General features: G+C 39.2%; 10 non-coding genes across 10 annotated transcripts; 5 read left to right on the top strand and 5 right to left on the bottom strand.

Annotated features, from left to right (window-relative positions):
* Window positions 1-88: 88 nt before the first annotated feature.
* Window positions 89-160, top strand: TRNAQ-CUG (transfer RNA glutamine (anticodon CUG)). The gene has a single exon. It is a non-coding gene; the product is annotated as a tRNA-Gln (tRNA).
* Window positions 161-1,041: 881 nt separating this feature from the next.
* Window positions 1,042-1,113, bottom strand: TRNAQ-UUG (transfer RNA glutamine (anticodon UUG)). The gene has a single exon. It is a non-coding gene; the product is annotated as a tRNA-Gln (tRNA).
* A 2,378-nt stretch (window positions 1,114-3,491) lies between these two features.
* On the top strand, window positions 3,492-3,563 carry TRNAQ-CUG (transfer RNA glutamine (anticodon CUG)). Its single transcript has one exon. It is a non-coding gene; the product is annotated as a tRNA-Gln (tRNA).
* A 913-nt stretch (window positions 3,564-4,476) lies between these two features.
* Window positions 4,477-4,548, bottom strand: TRNAQ-UUG (transfer RNA glutamine (anticodon UUG)). The gene has a single exon. It is a non-coding gene; the product is annotated as a tRNA-Gln (tRNA).
* A 259-nt stretch (window positions 4,549-4,807) lies between these two features.
* Window positions 4,808-4,879, top strand: TRNAQ-CUG (transfer RNA glutamine (anticodon CUG)). The gene has a single exon. It is a non-coding gene; the product is annotated as a tRNA-Gln (tRNA).
* Window positions 4,880-5,760: 881 nt separating this feature from the next.
* Window positions 5,761-5,832, bottom strand: TRNAQ-UUG (transfer RNA glutamine (anticodon UUG)). The gene has a single exon. It is a non-coding gene; the product is annotated as a tRNA-Gln (tRNA).
* Window positions 5,833-8,212: 2,380 nt separating this feature from the next.
* On the top strand, window positions 8,213-8,284 carry TRNAQ-UUG (transfer RNA glutamine (anticodon UUG)). The gene has a single exon. It is a non-coding gene; the product is annotated as a tRNA-Gln (tRNA).
* A 913-nt stretch (window positions 8,285-9,197) lies between these two features.
* TRNAQ-UUG (transfer RNA glutamine (anticodon UUG)) lies at window positions 9,198-9,269 on the bottom strand. The gene has a single exon. It is a non-coding gene; the product is annotated as a tRNA-Gln (tRNA).
* Window positions 9,270-9,528: 259 nt separating this feature from the next.
* TRNAQ-CUG (transfer RNA glutamine (anticodon CUG)) lies at window positions 9,529-9,600 on the top strand. Its single transcript has one exon. It is a non-coding gene; the product is annotated as a tRNA-Gln (tRNA).
* Window positions 9,601-10,481: 881 nt separating this feature from the next.
* On the bottom strand, window positions 10,482-10,553 carry TRNAQ-UUG (transfer RNA glutamine (anticodon UUG)). Its single transcript has one exon. It is a non-coding gene; the product is annotated as a tRNA-Gln (tRNA).
* Window positions 10,554-12,409: the final 1,856 nt, after the last annotated feature.

Here is a 12,409-nt window from a genome sequence, read left to right as displayed (position 1 = left end):
TGGAGTCTAATGATATAGGAATATTACATATTTTCTCTGATGTGCTCTGTTTTTCCAGAATGAAGTGCATCATGCTACTGAATATGTGGGTTCCATGGTGTAATGGTTAGCACTCTGGACTCTGAATCCAGCGATGCGAGTTCAAGTCTCGGTGGGACCTTGGGGCTGCTTCTCTTTTAGAGTTGCCTTTCATTTGCAGATAGATATAACAGAAATAGCTTTGCTTTACAGCCCACTTTGATGGCAGTCTTCTTTGACCAAAGAATATTAATAGTTTCTGGGGATGACTCTCTTTTGCCACAAAGAAACTGCCCACTCTCATATCTCCAAAGCTCCAAGGTATAATGGCTATTAAACTGGCTTTTGATCTCAGCGATTTGCATTGAAAGCCCAGGAGGCCCCTAAAATCAGTTGAATTGTTTCCTGATAATTTAGAGTTTATTTCTTCTTTCGAGAAAGGTGTGATCCAAATAAAGTAAGTACATTTAAACAATGGCACTTGATCAGTAAATGCACTACTTTCTAGAACTCATAACTCTTGTAAGTTATAAAATGTTTGCTCTCCATACAGTTTGTCAACTCAAAGAATTACATTTTTTACACATTTAATAAGACCATCAAATTGCTTGAAACATAGGAATGATTGTGAAAGTGAATATGATTCACCAAAATAATTGTATAACATTTTTTAATGTTAATAAAATAGGGCTTTTTCCAATCTTTTCACATCAATGTTGTTTCTGCATGTTCCAGTGAGCAGAGAATCTACTGCACATAGTGTGTACATTTTTCTTTTCATAGAGTTAAGGTTGGACATTATTCATCTGTGGAAAATGTTTCTGAGAGATATCTGGGTGCCCACTCTGATTGACCTTAGGGATTGTACATTAACGATATGTAGTTGCATCACTGTATTGGTATCAGGCACCAAAGTGCATTTAAATGTAATGTCGTGCAGAGAGAGTCGACTGAACTTCTGAATATTAACTCTGTTGAATTGTAATTTGAGAAATTAGAAAATGGAGTGTAAGAGCAAGATAACGGTCCCACCGAGACTTGAACTCGGATCGTTGGATTCAAAGTCCGAAGTGCTAACCATTACACCATGGAACCCTTGCAAGATGCACCTGAGAGCGTTGAATCAGAAATGGCAATATAGAGCACATTTACAATTTTTACAGATTCATAGTCCCAATTGACTGATATCATACAAACACAGCGATGTTGTCGATTGACGTTGTGCTATAGCAATCTCTGTGCTTTATAGAGCATGTAGATCAAATTCTTCCTCTTGAGGCATATGATTAAGCAATATTAAATATTGTTTCTGACTGCCTCTGTTTTGGCATAATGAAGTTCAGCATTTGCGGAAGTATTTAGGTTCCATGGTCTAATGGTTAGTAGGCTGGACTCTGAATTTAGTAATCTGACATGTTATAGCTATATTTTGTTTTCCTTTGGGTGTATTGTCATTTTATGCACATAGATTTCCTAGCAGTGGCTGTGATGAATAGTTCAATTTGATAGCAGCTTCCTTTTGAGAATTTGAAAAAAAAAGAATTAAATAGTCTCTCTGGATGACTCTGCTTTGATTTCTATGTGCACATCCCTTTTGCGTTTCAGAGGGATTGACCAACATACACAACAGTGCTTGGAAGACCTCTTCCTCCCTCATGGCATGTAAAGCTAACCTCTCTCCTACCGTGTGTTTTTTTACTTTTTAACTTCCCCTTCCGAGTCATGATCATGTAACTGAATTTACATTTTTAGATTTTAACTGCAGTAGTTGCTTGTTTTTCATTTTTATTTTTTGTGTACGCATACATCCCTTTTTGTGGGGAGGGGGGAGTGATGTCTGTTTACTTATATTAGCTAATATAGGTCATTTTATGTCGGCTTACAATATGTGTCAGGATTTTTTATGTCATTTCCAATCAATGTCTAATATCAAGTGGTTTGCAGCAGTCATACAAAGGCACGTAACACCCCCAAAACACCTACATAAGTTAGAAATACTCCGGAAGAGTACTCAGTTTATGAAAAGGCGGTGAATCCCAAATAGAACTGTAAATGTAAGCTAGCAAGCAGACTGTGCACCCCTGTTTGGAACTATGACCTGTGTGTTGCCCTCTATTAACAGAACAATGTAACTGCAGCCCATGTCACATAAAATAGAAAGTAGAGATTATGCAAATTAACTCCCAGAAGAGCCTGGTGTCACCCCAAAAGGTGTCATGCTTTTCACACCAAGAAACATCCACACATAGATCCCTGCGAACCTCAAAAACGTACAGGAAACCCTGTCCAGCGCTTTGCTCCCAGAGGAGATAAGGTTGAAAAACCACCCTATGTTAAAAGTGTCCATAATCCATGCCAGCTGCCCTGTCTATAGAACCTGGCCGTTCGTGGCCATTCGGGGCCTAGGGGCATGAGTGGAAGGGTTTAACCTGCCTGGGTTCTTGGGCATGGTTTCATCATGCCTCAGTTTACAATGGCACTCTGCCACTTTGTCAGGCTTTAAAGAAGCCTGACTCCTGCAGAGCAAAAGATCTGATTATTTCCTTACATGTTTTGTACGTAAGAATGCGGATGGTGCTCTGAGCCTCCTATGGTGGTTATTAAGCATGGTATACATACCATAGCATGTAACTGTGCCTACAAATGGAACATTTTGTTCATTTATTAGGGAGTTGTGAAAATGGCAAAATCAAATTGCCATTACTGACACAGACCAGCTGCCGCTGTCCGGACATTTCGTCGAAAGACATTTCGTCGAAAGACATTTGGTCGACGTAATTTGGTCGAAAGCCAAATGGTCGATTTTTTTATTTATTTATATATATATTTTTTAGGTTGTAGTTTACGGAAAAAAGGGGTTTTTAGAAAAAAAGGGGGTTGGGGGGACCCCCCAAACCCCCCCCCAAAAAAAAATGTGAAAATAAAAAACAAAGCAATTCGACCATTTGGTTTTCGACCAAATGGTTTCGACCAATTGTCCTGTCGACAAATTTTTTTCGACGAAATGTCTGGCAACCCAGCTGCCGACTGTTGCTATTGACAGGAGTTCCAGGTGTATAAACTGAGGAGATCACCAGTTCAATTACCTGTGAACGCATTTTGAAGCTCATTCACAACCAGTTCATGCCCGTTCTCTCCATTTTGGCTTTCTGGCTGGCCGAGGGGCCCTTCAGTAATGTTCTTTGCTAACCATTACACCATGGGCCCCTTGCTGGTGCAACCTGACAGAGTTGTAACAGAAATGAGAATCGAGATCTCATGCATCATTTTAACAAACTCATATTCCTAGCCCACGGATATTATGCAAATGTGGAACTGTTTAGTTGGTTGTTGCGCAATAGCAAACTCTTTGCTTTACAGCTCATTTGGATAGGATTCTTCCTCTGGAGGCATAAGATAAAAGAATATTGCATACATTCTCTAAAAGGCTCTTTTTTTGCTGCAATGACGTTCATCATGTCACTAAGTATGTAGGTTCCATGGTGTAATGGTTAGCACTCTGGACTCTGAATCCAGCGATCCGAGTTCAAATCTCGGTGGGACCTTGGGAATTACTGTGTTTGTTTTCCTCTCAGTGTCTTGTTTTAATAGCAATGACGCTGCTGTGTCGCCCACTTTCATAGCATTATTCCCTGGGTGCATTTGAAAAAAGAAAGATTTTCCATGGATGACGCTCTTTAGCCACAATGAAACCCACCACTTTCTGTGGTGTGAAAGACCCATGGTGTAATGGTAGCACCCTGGCGGTTGAATCCAATAATTTGCATTCAAATCTCTGTAAGAGTTTACCATCAGTCGAACCTTTCCCTTATCGTTTATTGTGGATGTCTTCTTTGAAGAAAGGTATGATCCAACTAAAGTAAGTACATTCACGAATGGGCCCTTGGTCGGTACAAACAGTATTTATACACCTCAGGCCTTTTGTAAATTAAGAAAAGTGTGTTCTTCGTTCTATTTTTCATCTCAAACTGATACCTTCATTTTACAAACATGTAAAGACTGTTAAGATGCTTGATTAATATCATTGATTCTGAATGTGGTCGCTTTTCATAGGATTAACCCTTTAACAATTTTGAAAGAGAATGGCGATACAATAGAGCTGCTTTTCCCAAAATGGTATTATTAATGTTGTTGCTGCATCTTCAAGTAAAAAGAGAATCCATTGGGTCACAGATTGAGCATGTTTCTTAACATTGAGTTAAGTTTGAAAATTTCAAATCTTTTATGTATGTTTCCGATGCAGATCTGCCCATCGACTCAGAATGACCTCACTATTCATACATTTAAAAAAAATGCATAAAGGTTAAGGTGCTAGGCACAAAAGTGGATTTTTATGAAAAGTTATGCCAGAGAGTGAGAGCGAAAATGAATACCCTACACCACTAACCTTATGAATATTACTATCTTTGGCCTATAATTTAAGACAACAAGGAGACAAAGTGTGTTAGAGCAAGAGAGAGGTTCCACCGAGACTTGAACTCGGATCGCTGGATTCAAAGTCCAAAGTGCTAACCATTACACCATGGAACCCTTGTTGAGCAGAGCTTCATAAGGGCAATGAGAATATAGGGCACAGTCAAGATTTTTACTGACCTATAGTAACCGTTTACTGATATTATATCGAAGCAGCACTGTTGCTGTTGGATGCTGTGCAATCGCAAAGTATTGGCTTCATGTCTCATTTGGATCAAATTCTTCCTCTGGAGTCTAATGATATAGGAATATTACATATTTTCTCTGATGTGCTCTGTTTTTCCAGAATGAAGTGCATCATGCTACTGAATATGTGGGTTCCATGGTGTAATGGTTAGCACTCTGGACTCTGAATCCAGCGATGCGAGTTCAAGTCTCGGTGGGACCTTGGGGCTGCTTCTCTTTTAGAGTTGCCTTTCATTTGCAGATAGATATAACAGCAATAGCTTTGCTTTACAGCCCACTTTGATGGCAGTCTTCTTTGACCAAAGAATATTAATAGTTTCTGGGGATGACTCTCTTTTGCCACAAAGAAACTGCCCACTCTCATATCTCCAAAGCTCCAAGGTATAATGGCTATTAAACTGGCTTTTGATCTCAGCGATTTGCATTGAAAGCCCAGGAGGCCCCTAAAATCAGTTGAATTGTTTCCTGATAATTTAGAGTTTATTTCTTCTTTCGAGAAAGGTGTGATCCAAATAAAGTAAGTACATTTAAACAAGGGCACTTGATCAGTAAATGCACTACTTTCTAGAACTCATAACTCTTGTAAGTTATAAAATGTTTGCTCTCCATACAGTTTGTCAACTCAAAGAATTACATTTTTTACACATTTAATAAGACCATCAAATTGCTTGAAACATAGGAATGATTGTGAAAGTGAATATGATTCACCAAAATAATTGTATAACATTTTTTAATGTTAATAAAATAGGGCTTTTTCCAATCTTTTCACATCAATGTTGTTTCTGCATGTTCCAGTGAGCAGAGAATCTACTGCACATAGTGTGTACATTTTTCTTTTCATAGAGTTAAGGTTGGACATTATTCATCTGTGGAAAATGTTTCTGAGAGATATCTGGGTGCCCACTCTGATTGACCTTAGGGATTGTACATTAACGATATGTAGTTGCATCACTGTATTGGTATCAGGCACCAAAGTGCATTTAAATGTAATGTCATGCAGAGAGAGTCGACTGAACTTCTGAATATTAACTCTGTTGAATTGTAATTTGAGAAATTAGAAAATGGAGTGTAAGAGCAAGATAACGGTCCCACCGAGACTTGAACTCGGATCGTTGGATTCAAAGTCCGAAGTGCTAACCATTACACCATGGAACCCTTGCAAGATGCACCCGAGAGCGTTGAATCAGAAATGGCAATATAGAGCACATTTACAATTTTTACAGATTCATAGTCCCAATTGACTGATATCATACAAACACAGCGATGTTGTCGATTGACGTTGTGCTATAGCAATCTCTGTGCTTTATAGAGCATGTAGATCAAATTCTTCCTCTTGAGGCATATGATTAAGCAATATTAAATATTGTTTCTGACTGCCTCTGTTTTGGCATAATGAAGTTCAGCATTTGCGGAAGTATTTAGGTTCCATGGTCTAATGGTTAGTAGGCTGGACTCTGAATTTAGTAATCTGACATGTTATAGCTATATTTTGTTTTCCTTTGGGTGTATTGTCATTTTATGCACATAGATTTCCTAGCAGTGGCTGTGATGAATAGTTCAATTTGATAGCAGCTTCCTTTTGAGAATTTGAAAAAAAAAGAATTAAATAGTCTCTCTGGATGACTCTGCTTTGATTTCTATGTGCACATCCCTTTTGCATTTCAGAGGGATTGACCAACATACACAACAGTGCTTGGAAGACCTCTTCCTCCCTCATGGCATGTAAAGCTAACCTCTCTCCTACCGTGTGTTTTTTTACTTTTTAACTTCCCCTTCCGAGTCATGATCATGTAACTGAATTTACATTTTTAGATTTTAACTGCAGTAGTTGCTTGTTTTTCATTTTTATTTTTTGTGTACGCATACATCCCTTTTTGTGGGGAGGGGGGAGTGATGTCTGTTTACTTATATTAGCTAATATAGGTCATTTTATGTCCGCTTACAATATGTGTCAGGATTTTTTATGTCGTTTCCAATCAATGTCTAATATCAAGTGGTTTGCAGCAGTCATACAAAGGCACGTAACACCCCCAAAACACCTACATAAGTTAGAAATACTCCGGAAGAGTACTCAGTTTATGAAAAGGCGGTGAATCCCAAATAGAACTGTAAATGTAAGCTAGCAAGCAGACTGTGCACCCCTGTTTGGAACTATGACCTGTGTGTTGCCCTCTATTAACAGAACAATGTAACTGCAGCCCATGTCACATAAAATAGAAAGTAGAGATTATGCAAATTAACTCCCAGAAGAGCCTGGTGTCACCCCAAAAGGTGTCATGCTTTTCACACCAAGAAACATCCACACATAGATCCCTGCGAACCTCAAAAACGTACAGGAAACCCTGTCCAGCGCTTTGCTCCCAGAGGAGATAAGGTTGAAAAACCACCCTATGTTAAAAGTGTCCATAATCCATGCCAGCTGCCCTGTCTATAGAACCTGGCTGTTCGTGGCCATTCGGGGCCTAGGGGCATGAGTGGAAGGGTTTAACCTGCCTGGGTTCTTGGGCATGGTTTCATCATGCCTCAGTTTACAATGGCACTCTGCCACTTTGTCAGGCTTTAAAGAAGCCTGACTCCTGCAGAGCAAAAGATCTGATTATTTCCTTACATGTTTTGTACGTAAGAATGCGGATGGTGCTCTGAGCCTCCTATGGTGGTTATTAAGCATGGTATACATACCATAGCATGTAACTGTGCCTACAAATGGAACATTTTGTTCATTTATTAGGGAGTTGTGAAAATGGCAAAATCAAATTGCCATTACTGACACAGACCAGCTGCCGCTGTCCGGACATTTCGTCGAAAGACATTTCGTCGAAAGACATTTGGTCGACGTAATTTGGTCGAAAGCCAAATGGTCGATTTTTTTATTTATTTATATATATATTTTTTAGGTTGTAGTTTACGGAAAAAAAGGGGTTTTTAGAAAAAAAGGGGGTTGGGGGGACCCCCCAAACCCCCCCCCCAAAAAAAAATGTGAAAATAAAAAACAAAGCAATTCGACCATTTGGTTTTCGACCAAATGGTTTCGACCAATTGTCCTGTCGACAAATTTTTTTCGACGAAATGTCTGGCAACCCAGCTGCCGACTGTTGCTATTGACAGGAGTTCCAGGTGTATAAACTGAGGAGATCACCAGTTCAATTACCTGTGAACGCATTTTGAAGCTCATTCACAACTAGTTCATGCCCGTTCTCTCCATTTTGGCTTTCTGGCTGGCCGAGGGGCCCTTCAGTAATGTTCTTTGCTAACCATTACACCATGGGCCCCTTGCTGGTGCAACCTGACAGAGTTGTAACAGAAATGAGAATCGAGATCTCATGCATCATTTTAACAAACTCATATTCCTAGCCCACGGATATTATGCAAATGTGGAACTGTTTAGTTGGTTGTTGCGCAATAGCAAACTCTTTGCTTTACAGCTCATTTGGATAGGATTCTTCCTCTGGAGGCATAAGATAAAAGAATATTGCATACATTCTCTAAAAGGCTCTTTTTTTGCTGCAATGACGTTCATCATGTCACTAAGTATGTAGGTTCCATGGTGTAATGGTTAGTACTCTGGACTTTGAATCCAGCGATCCGAGTTCAAATCTCGGTGGGACCTTGGGAATTACTGTGTTTGTTTTCCTCTCAGTGTCTTGTTTTAATAGCAATGACGCTGCTGTGTCGCCCACTTTCATAGCATTATTCCCTGGGTGCATTTGAAAAAAGAAAGATTTTCCATGGATGACGCTCTTTAGCCACAATGAAACCCACCACTTTCTGTGGTGTGAAAGACCCATGGTGTAATGGTAGCACCCTGGAGGTTGAATCCAATAATTTGCATTCAAATCTCTGTAAGAGTTTACCATCAGTCAAACCTTTCCCTTATGGTTTATTGTGGATGTCTTCTTTGAAGAAAGGTATGATCCAACTAAAGTAAGTACATTCACGAATGGTCCCTTGGTCGGTACAAACAGTATTTATACACCTCAGGCCTTTTGTGAATTAAGAAAAGTGTGTTCTTCGTTCTATTTTTCATCTCAAACTGATACCTTCATTTTACAAACATGTAAAGGCTGTTAAAACGCTTGATTAATATCATTGATTCTGAATGTGGTCGCTTTTCATAGGATTAACCCTTTAACAATTTTGAAAGAGAATGGCGATACAATAGAGCTGCTTTTCCCAAAATGGTATTATTAATGTTGTAGCTGCATCTTCAAGTAAAAAGAGAATCCATTGGGTCACAGATTGAGCATGTTTCTTAACATTGAGTTAAGTTTGAAAATTTCAAATCTTTTATGTATGTTTCCGATGCAGATCTGCCCATCGACTCAGAATGACCTCACTGTTCATACATTTAAAAAAAATGCATAAAGGTTAAGGTGCTAGGCACAAAAGTGGATTTTTATGAAAAGTTATGCCAGAGAGTGAGAGCGAAAATGAATACCCTACACCACTAACCTTATGAATATTACTATCTTTGGCCTATAATTTAAGACAACAAGGAGACAAAGTGTGTTAGAGCAAGAGAGAGGTTCCACCGAGACTTGAACTCGGATCGCTGGATTCAAAGTCCAAAGTGCTAACCATTACACCATGGAACCCTTGTTGAGCAGAGCTTCATAAGGGCAATGAGAATATAGGGCACAGTCAAGATTTTTACTGACCTATAGTAACCGTTTACTGATATTATATCGAAGCAGCACTGTTGCTGTTGGATGCTGTGCAATCGCAAAGTATTGGCTTCATGTCTCATTTGGATCAAATTCTTCCTCTGGAGTCTAATGATATAGGAATATTACATATTTTCTCTGATGTGCTCTGTTTTTCCAGAATGAAGTGCATCATGCTACTGAATATGTGGGTTCCATGGTGTAATGGTTAGCACTCTGGACTCTGAATCCAGCGATCCGAGTTCAAGTCTCGGTGGGACCTTGGGGCTGCTTCTCTTTTAGAGTTGCCTTTCATTTGCAGATAGATATAACAGCAATAGCTTTGCTTTACAGCCCACTTTGATGGCAGTCTTCTTTGACCAAAGAATATTAATAGTTTCTGGGGATGACTCTCTTTTGCCACAAAGAAACTGCCCACTCTCATATCTCCAAAGCTCCAAGGTATAATGGCTATTAAACTGGCTTTTGATCTCAGCGATTTGCATTGAAAGCCCAGGAGGCCCCTAAAATCAGTTGAATTGTTTCCTGATAATTTAGAGTTTATTTCTTCTTTCGAGAAAGGTGTGATCCAAATAAAGTAAGTACATTTAAACAAGGGCACTTGATCAGTAAATGCACTACTTTCTAGAACTCATAACTCTTGTAAGTTATAAAAAGTTTGCTCTCCATACAGTTTGTCAACTCAAAGAATTACATTTTTTACACATTTAATAAGACCATCAAATTGCTTGAAACATAGGAATGATTGTGAAAGTGAATATGATTCACCAAAATAATTGTATAACATTTTTTAATGTTAATAAAATAGGGCTTTTTCCAATCTTTTCACATCAATGTTGTTTCTGCATGTTCCAGTGAGCAGAGAATCTACTGCACATAGTGTGTACATTTTTCTTTTCATAGAGTTAAGGTTGGACATTATTCATCTGTGGAAAATGTTTCTGAGAGATATCTGGGTGCCCACTCTGATTGACCTTAGGGATTGTACATTAACGATATGTAGTTGCATCACTGTATTGGTATCAGGCACCAAAGTGCATTTAAATGTAATGTCGTGCAGAGAGAGTCGACTGAACTTCTGAATATTAACTCTGTTGAATTGTAATTTGAGAAATTAGAAAATGGAGTGTAAGAGCAAGATAACGGTCCCACCGAGACTTGAACTCGGATCGTTGGATTCAAAGTCCGAAGTGCTAACCATTACACCATGGAACCCTTGCAAGATGCACCTGAGAGCGTTGAATCAGAAATGGCAATATAGAGCACATTTACAATTTTTACAGATTCATAGTCCCAATTGACTGATATCATACAAACACAGCGATGTTGTCGATTGACGTTGTGCTATAGCAATCTCTGTGCTTTATAGAGCATGTAGATCAAATTCTTCCTCTTGAGGCATATGATTAAGCAATATTAAATATTGTTTCTGACTGCCTCTGTTTTGGCATAATGAAGTTCAGCATTTGCGGAAGTATTTAGGTTCCATGGTCTAATGGTTAGTAGGCTGGACTCTGAATTTAGTAATCTGACATGTTATAGCTATATTTTGTTTTCCTTTGGGTGTATTGTCATTTTATGCACATAGATTTCCTAGCAGTGGCTGTGATGAATAGTTCAATTTGATAGCAGCTTCCTTTTGAGAATTTGAAAAAAAAAGAATTAAATAGTCTCTCTGGATGACTCTGCTTTGATTTCTATGTGCACATCCCTTTTGCGTTTCAGAGGGATTGACCAACATACACAACAGTGCTTGGAAGACCTCTTCCTCCCTCATGGCATGTAAAGCTAACCTCTCTCCTACCGTGTGTTTTTTTACTTTTTAACTTCCCCTTCCGAGTCATGATCATGTAACTGAATTTACATTTTTAGATTTTAACTGCAGTAGTTGCTTGTTTTTCATTTTTATTTTTTGTGTACGCATACATCCCTTTTTGTGGGGAGGGGGGAGTGATGTCTGTTTACTTATATTAGCTAATATAGGTCATTTTATGTCCGCTTACAATATGTGTCAGGATTTTTTATGTCGTTTCCAATCAATGTCTAATATCAAGTGGTTTGCAGCAGTCATACAAAGGCACGTAACACCCCCAAAACACCTACATAAGTTAGAAATACTCCGGAAGAGTACTCAGTTTATGAAAAGGCGGTGAATCCCAAATAGAACTGTAAATGTAAGCTAGCAAGCAGACTGTGCACCCCTGTTTGGAACTATGACCTGTGTGTTGCCCTCTATTAACAGAACAATGTAACTGCAGCCCATGTCACATAAAATAGAAAGTAGAGATTATGCAAATTAACTCCCAGAAGAGCCTGGTGTCACCCCAAAAGGTGTCATGCTTTTCACACCAAGAAACATCCACACATAGATCCCTGCGAACCTCAAAAACGTACAGGAAACCCTGTCCAGCGCTTTGCTCCCAGAGGAGATAAGGTTGAAAAACCACCCTATGTTAAAAGTGTCCATAATCCATGCCAGCTGCCCTGTCTATAGAACCTGGCTGTTCGTGGCCATTCGGGGCCTAGGGGCATGAGTGGAAGGGTTTAACCTGCCTGGGTTCTTGGGCATGGTTTCATCATGCCTCAGTTTACAATGGCACTCTGCCACTTTGTCAGGCTTTAAAGAAGCCTGACTCCTGCAGAGCAAAAGATCTGATTATTTCCTTACATGTTTTGTACGTAAGAATGCGGATGGTGCTCTGAGCCTCCTATGGTGGTTATTAAGCATGGTATACATACCATAGCATGTAACTGTGCCTACAAATGGAACATTTTGTTCATTTATTAGGGAGTTGTGAAAATGGCAAAATCAAATTGCCATTACTGACACAGACCAGCTGCCGCTGTCCGGACATTTCGTCGAAAGACATTTCGTCGAAAGACATTTGGTCGACGTAATTTGGTCGAAAGCCAAATGGTCGATTTTTTTATTTATTTATATATATATTTTTTAGGTTGTAGTTTACGGAAAAAAAGGGGTTTTTAGAAAAAAAGGGGGTTGGGGGGACCCCCCAAACCCCCCCCCCAAAAAAAAATGTGAAAATAAAAAACAAAGCAATTCGACCATTTGG

This window comes from Ambystoma mexicanum, chromosome 5p, assembly GCF_040938575.1.
Source record: "Ambystoma mexicanum isolate Mex_15411 chromosome 5p, UKY_AmexF1_1, whole genome shotgun sequence".
In the NCBI taxonomy this organism is placed as follows: Eukaryota; Metazoa; Chordata; class Amphibia; order Caudata; family Ambystomatidae; genus Ambystoma; species Ambystoma mexicanum.
This window is presented reverse-complemented; position numbering and strand designations above follow the sequence as displayed.